General features: G+C 37.0%; 1 long non-coding RNA gene across 1 annotated transcript; it reads right to left on the reverse strand.

Moving 5' to 3' along the window:
- Positions 1–1,109: 1,109 nt before the first annotated feature.
- On the reverse strand, positions 1,110–5,854 carry LOC140689457 (uncharacterized). Its single transcript, XR_012064427.1, has 2 exons — positions 5,782–5,854; positions 1,110–1,407 (listed from the first exon to the last, which is right to left on the reverse strand). It is a non-coding gene; the product is annotated as an uncharacterized lncRNA (long non-coding RNA).
- Positions 5,855–7,708: the final 1,854 nt, after the last annotated feature.

Here is a 7,708-nt window from a genome sequence, read left to right on the forward strand (position 1 = left end):
CTTTTTTCCCCCTTGAATGTGCATTTAAATCAATGAATTCCTTCTGTCAAGAGAGAACCTATTCAGTGTGACCTCTAATGGCAGAATGTCTTTGTTACCTCAAGGAACCCAGAGGCTGGGAAATCAGATCACTTAAATTACCTTACTCTGTTAAGGTAAGAGCAGTTTAGATAAAGGTACCAATTACAGTATCATTCTTTCTTCTTATTGTGAGTAACTTAAACATTGCTCTCTAACTGTTTTTATAAGTGAGGTCGTCAGACCTTCTGTGTTAAAATCACTTGGGGGTGATAGTTAAAATGCATATTCCTGGAGTCAGCCCTAGACCTATTAACACGGATGACTAGAGTGGGGGCTGAGTTGAGTGCAGCTGGAATCTGTGTTTTAAGTAGATTTTCAAAAGACTCATGCACATACTGTACACAGACATACACGTGTGTAGGTGAGTATATGTGCTTTGTGTGTGTGTGGAGTGTGGAAGCCTCTGTCTACGTGGGGGATTCAGGCACAGACAGACCCACGTTCTCTTAAATTTGCCCTCTCTGGGTTTCACTGAGCCCCATTTTTGTTCCAGCAGCTCTATACAATACAGATAATACAGACAGCAATAAAGTCTGATGTTAATATAGCCACTACTTTGTACTCTGAGCAACATAGAATATTCTCCAGGGGATTTGAAGCAAATATCTTTACAGATTTTTACCTTTAGTCAAATTACAGAGCTTGACTTCATGATACTTATCCCCAGTGAGGGCATAATCTTTGAACTCTTAAAAAATAAATATCACTGTCACTGTTGTTTTTTTCTTTAATTAATCTGTATGTTAGTCAAGGGTAGACTCGTAAAGAATTTCAGGCTTCCAAATGTCAAAAAAAGGACAACCCGGCAGCCTGCTTTAAGAAGAAACCAAATGTTCTAATTTACATTTTTATCTTTGACATTTCCTGACTGCCTTTATATGTCCCTGGGGCTATTATTGTAGTTTAACTTTTAAAAATAAACATCCAGTGTTCACTCTTACCCCCATTTTTATAGTCGGTTAATCCCACAGAGTTCGTTTGCTTTGTTGATTTACATTGCTAATGCCACTGAAGGAAGGTAATCAGGATGCTTACAACATTTTGGTCTGTTTAGTTTAATGCTACAATCATCTGAGATAAAAGTACCAGTTATTCTGTTCCAGTAACAAACTCCATAAAATTTCTTCTTGGGGTTAATGTGTTCTCTTATTTCAGCTTTTCTTCCGCCCTTCATTTTCATTTCCAAAAGGCATCGCATTTATTCCTAAGCTTCCAGCATTTGGATCTAGCCATTGACATCTGTCAGGTTCTCAGTAACTTACTTGAGAGTTCTCCAGCTCCCCTTGCCGCTGATATTTTTAAAAGGATTCATATTTTAAAAAAAGCCTGCAAAGATGAAGTTATAGCAAGTTTACATTTTGCAGCTGGTTTGCACTTCCTAGAGCAAGTTGTGGTGTAAGAGTCAAAAATAAAGAAGGTGGAAGAAATAAAATGGTCATTTATTGAGCAACACTTAATGCTAGAAGATGTACTAAATATGCTATGTCTTATTCCATTTAATCATCACCAAAATTTTGTCATTTGGGATTATGATTACTATTTTTACAGATTAAGAAATAGGTAAGGCTCTGAGACGTAGTCATTCACTTCAGTTCTCCTTTTTCATCTAGTATCTCTCAAACCACTCATATTTTTCATCCCTATATCTTTCCCATTTGCACGTTACTATATAACATAATAATTATTAAATATGTATAATATAGAATAATAATTATTAAATATATAACATATATATAATATAAATATATATATAATTATATATTATTATGTAACATGTTAAAAAAATCTCAGAACCGAAAACAAATCTTCTTTTGGCTCTAATTCTGCATTACTTGTTTTCTTTACAGCCAACATCTTGAAGGAGCTGCCTACATTCTTTGTTTTTGCTTCTTCACATCTTAACCTATAGCGCTCTGGCTTCAACTTCCTCCTTCTAAGAGTTAAGCACGTGCATTAACACGAAACCATCGTCCACTCCGGTCCTCACCTGGCATACAGCATTCGGTACTGAATACGCCTTCATTAAAGAATTTGATTCACTGCGGGCCTTGTTACCCAGGTTAAAAAGATTCAAGAAATTCAGAATCGTTCATGGCACGTAAGAATTCTGCGTATTACGCTGTTTTGACATCTTAAAACAAAATCCTTTCTGGCTGGGGAGAGACTGCTCCTCTCTGGGCTCGCAGATTCTTGGAGGTGAGCTAGGGCTCCGCTGGGAGCATGGCCCTGACATATATATAGTAAACTAAGCTGTCTGGGGCCCTGCCTCCCAGGAGATAATATTCCTTTGTCTTAATTATCCCAAGGCCACTAGAGACCATGCCTGTAGCCCAAAGCCTGCTGAAATGATTCAAGCCAGCCAGCCCTAAGCTGTTTACCTTCCCTGCTTTGTCTTTCCTGCAGAAACCCTGAAGAAGGCCGCGGTCTAAGCGCTCCCTTGCTTCCGACTCCCCTGGCGTTTTTCCATGTGGCACTGGGTGATGGGCTGTGTCTCCTGTCTCCAGGACCTGTGAGTATAATAAACTTTTTTTTCCCCTAAACTTCTCCTCTGTCTCTTCTCGTGGTCCCCACTGACTGACCATCTCATAAAGAAAATCCAGCAGCAACCTTCATTCAGTGTTAGATGTTGATTTGTGCTAGTGATTCTTCCTCCTAGGCTTCCATTAACACAATAATCAGGGTCTCTAACCACCTTACAAATTATACTTTTTTTTTTTTTTAGTTTCTTTTACTAGTTTTTGTTTTCATTACTCCCCTTAGACTCAGGCAAGAGGAATCCCTGCTCCAGGCTTCAACTTCACCTTTAGAAAAATTAGTTGTAGTGAGATGAAATATACATATAACAACATATAATTCATTGATTATCTTAAAAAAAATTTATTTTTACTGAAGTACAGTCAATTACAATGTGTCAATTTCTGGTGTACAGCACAATGTCCCAGTCATGCATATACATGCATATATTTATTTTCATTTTTTTATTAAAGGTTATTACAAGATATGGAGCATAGTTCCCTGTGCTATACAGAAGAAACTTAAACAAAATTTTTAAATTTATTTTTATGTATTTATTTTTTAATCTATAATTTTTTTTACTATAATACGATTACATATTCACTTTTGTTTACAAACAATTAGTTGACGTAAGTAGAGACAATATCCATAATGTTCTAGATCTCAAGCAGCAGGCTCACCAGAGTCCATTTTATTTATTGCTCAATATATGTTACCTTATTATCATTGTATGTTCTCTTGTAAGCTTCAGGTATTACAAGGTAAGATTGTAATTAATTGTTTGATAACTTTTGACAGATGTTTAAAGTCCTGTAACTACCACCACAATCATGGTGTAGAACATTTCCATCACCCCCAGACCTCCTCATGCCTCTTTGAACCCAGTCTTCTCCCCCCGTTCTTGGTCCTTGGCAACTGCTAATTTTCTTTCTGTCATCATAGTTTTGTCTTTTCTGAAACTATGCACAAGTGGAAACTACAGGATTTAGTCTTTGATGTCTGGCTTCTTTTACTTAGCATAATGATTTTGAGATTCGTCTGTATTATTCCACAGCAATAACTTATTATTTCTTATAGCTGAGAAGTATACAGTTATTAGCCAAACACCAGGCAATGGACATTTGTGTCATTTCTGGGTTTTAGCTATTGTGAATAAAACTGCTATAAACATTGAATATAAGTCCTTGTGCAGACATACGTTTTAATTTCTAGGCAGTATATATCTCAAAGTGGGATATTTGGATCTCATGGTAAGTAGATGGTTAACTTTGTAGAAAAATGCCAAACCATTTTCCAAAATGATTAAGCCCTTTAGCATTCCCGAGCAATCCACGACAGTTCCCGTAACTCTACGTTCATGCCAGCACTTAGCACTCAGTCTTTTAAATTTTGGTCACACTAGCGGATGTGTAGTGGTGACCCTGGTTTTTAATTTGCGTTTCCCTTATGACTAATGAAGTCAAACACCCTTTCATGTGTGTATTTGTCATTCTTCTTTGGTGATGTGTCTGTTCAGATCTTTTGCTCAACTCTTAAGTTGGGCTATCTTCTTTGTTATGTTGATTTGTAAGACTATCTAAACACACAAGATATTTTTTTCTGTTTTCTTCTAGAAGTTTTATAGTTTTAGGTCCAATATTTAGGTCTATGATTTATTTTAGGTTAAGTTTTATATAGAGTGGGAGTTAAGAATCAACGTTAATTTTTTTTTAATGTGTGGATGTCCAATAGTTCCAGCTCCATCAGATGAAAAGCGTATCCTTTCTGATTTGAATTCCCTCAGTATCTTTGTCCAAAAACAATTGACCAAAAATATGTGGATCTATTTCTGGCCTGTCTTCTGTTCCATTGATCTATCTTTTGTAGTTTTTCAAAGTGGAATCTTCAGTCATTGGTTTGACACATTCTTTTCTAATATAAACATTTTATGCTAAAAATTCTCTAAATGTGGCTTTAGCTGCATCTTACAAATCTTCATATATTCTACTTGCATTTTTATTCAATTTAAAATATTTTCTAATTTCCTTTGTAATTTTTTTCTTGACAGGTGTTTTTTAGATATGTATAATTTGATTTACACATTATTTATGGGATTTTCCAGGTATTTTTTTGTTAGAGATTTTTATTTTAATTTGATTATGGTCAGAGAAGATACTTTTGTGCGGTTTTTAATCTCTTTTAAGTTTTTTAAGGCTTATTTTGTGATCTAGCATATGGTTTATTTTGGTGAATGTTCCATTTTTACCAGAAAATAACGTGTATTCTGATGCTACATGAAGTGTTTCATAAATGTTGATTGATTAGGTCAAGTTAATTGAAGTGATTCTTCAAGTGTTTCATATTCTTGCTGATTTTTCATCTACTTGTCTATCAATTACTGATAGAGAAATGTTATAACTGTTAAAATCTGCAATTAAAATGGTTATTTTATTTCCCTGTATAGTTCAATTATTGTGGATTTTCTTGTTTTCCCTTTTGTTCCTACCAATTTGATTTTATGTATTTTGAAGCTCTGTTATTAGGTACATAAAAGTTTAGGCTTGTCATGTCCTCTGGATATATTAGTGCCTTTATTATTATCAAATGCTTCTCTTTATTCCTGACAATATTATTTTTGCTTTGAAATCTTTGATATTAATATAGCCACTCCAGCTTTTTGTAGATTGGTGTTTTCATGATATATCTTTCACCAGTCAATTACATTCCAATGGGATTATAAATGAGAAAAATACATTTTATATTTGCCCACATACTTATCATTTCTGGTATTCTTCATCCTCTGTGTAGTTTAAATTCTCATCTGGTATCATTTTTCTTATGCCTGAAGGACTTCCTTTAACATTATTTGTAATTCAGATGTCCTGCTGGAGGCAGGAGAATAAATCCAACCCCAGTTACCCCTTCATGGTCAGAGGTGAAATTAGGGATTTCAGTCCTACTCTGCTGAGAGTGGTCCTGCTCTGGCCCTTCTGTGGCAGTACCCACTCCCATAGTGTGAGGGTTCTGTGGGGCCAAGAGGATATGTCCACTCAAAATCTTTTTTGCCCTCCATCTAGACCATGTTCGGAATACTCAGGATCCAGGAACTTCCTATTTGGACAGCACAAGCTGGCTTCCCGCCTGCCCTTCTCTAGATGGAGGCGTGGCGATTTGCTGGGGTGCTGTGGGCAAAGCATGCGTGTCCACCTGTTTGCTTGAGAGGCCTCTTGCAGTACAGGATGGGTCCAGGGGTGGGAGAAGAAGGAAGCTGGGGCATCAGACGCCAGCTTCTCCCCAGGGTGCCACATTCTGGCATGGAATTTCCAGCCCAAGAATTGTAAATTCAGTCCGGCATTCCAGAATGTTATGATTATGTATTTTTCAAGGTAGAAGAATAAAGTGTATTTTATCTAACACTGTGCTGGCTTAATATATAACTTTTTAAGTCTTAGACTTGTAGAATGTGGGTCTTTGATGGTACTCTTGCCCCGGGCCCAACAAATGTGAGGTGTGGGCTGGCTCTTTCTCCTTACTACCCTCTAAATGTATGTGTTTCTCGTATTTGCTCTTTGTCCCCTTCCTTTATCACTCTATAGACTGGATGATAATCCCTGTTTCCCAAATTCTCACTAACACAGTTATAGGATGGTAAATGTGTGCGTTAAGAGGAGGCCCTAGAGAATCAGTGGGACCAGTGTACAAATAAGAGTGAAAATGGCATTCTGCGTTGGGAAGAGGAAGAGAGGAGATACCGTTAGGTGATGGTGTCCTAAACTATCTGAGTAGTTCTTGAATAAATCAGAAAGGGCTGAGCAGTGTAATGTGTGAGCCTGTGCTCTAGAACTCGGCTGCCCGGGATCAAATTCTGTTCCTTCCTCTTAATACCTGTGAGGCCTCAGGTAAGTTTCCCAACCCATTTGTGCCTCAGTTTCTTTATCTATATGATGGGTTTGATAATAGCAACCACTCATGGGATTATTTTAAGGATCAAGAACTTAATAATTATAAAACAATTGGGAGAATGCCTGAAGAATAGTAAATTCTCAGTGCATTTTAGCTAACATATTCGTGCGCTACGTTTTTAGGATTCAGGCTGGGTTTCCTATATGTCTCTGTTGCATATTTTAGAGTTGATTATCTTTACTTGCATTAGCAAGTAAATATTAAGATAATCTGTGGTTCTAGCTGCATTTACTGCAAAGCTGGCTACATGCTCACCAATCCTGTTTCCTCTTCCTGGGAGCATGGGGAGACTTTCTTTCCCAGCTTTCTTTGTTGTTAGGCTGGGGCCGTGTGATTGAGTTCTAGAAAAAGAAATGTGTGCAGACTTTATGTGTATCACTTTTAGACATGGTCATAAGCCCTCTGAGTTACACTCCTCTCTCTTCCCCCATCTGAGGATTGGAATGTTCCAGGATTACCTTGAATTTGTAAAATGGCAAAGCCATAAGATAAAAGCATGTGGGTTACTAAGTCACAGCTTGCAAGAGAACCACCAAACCAGGAATATTTGCATTGAACTTGGATTAAAAAAAAGTTTTTATTGCATTGAGCCAATAAGATTTTGGATTGTTTGCTGCAGCAGCTAGCCTGTTCAAGCACAGATGTTTATATGTTGAGGCGGAGTCCTTCCCTAACAAAAATTTGGAATATATGTTGTTGGCTTAGGGATTGGCTATGGTTGGTCAGGAAACTGAAACTGGCAGCTGAAAGAATGGCAATCTTGTTATGCAGCGGCAAGACATTTGGTAAAACCTTCCTGTGAACACTTGGAAGGTAGAACACGTGCCTATTGAAATCGAATTCTAGGAGAACTGAGAAACACCACTCTAGTGGTGTGTGGTTTTTATTGGCTGTGTTTGGCCAAGAAAAATCTTGAAAAAGAAATAGCTAGTTTGCAAGCATAAATGAAAGGGAAGAGAGTCTGGAAATTCAGTTTCGTGGAGTTGAAAAAGTCAGCTGTAGAATCTACATAGTGAAACACGGAATTAAAAAAAAAATTCGAGGAGTAACAGTCCAGTAAATCTTTTCAGGTGAATAAAGTGATTCACAAAAAAGATCGATTTAAGTATAGAGTATTCTCCATTCAGAAGTTACAGCCTCAAAGTAGCTCTTCTTAAATTGAGAGAAATTA

This window comes from Vicugna pacos, chromosome 26 (genome assembly GCF_048564905.1).
Source record: "Vicugna pacos chromosome 26, VicPac4, whole genome shotgun sequence".
In the NCBI taxonomy this organism is placed as follows: Eukaryota; Metazoa; Chordata; class Mammalia; order Artiodactyla; family Camelidae; genus Vicugna; species Vicugna pacos.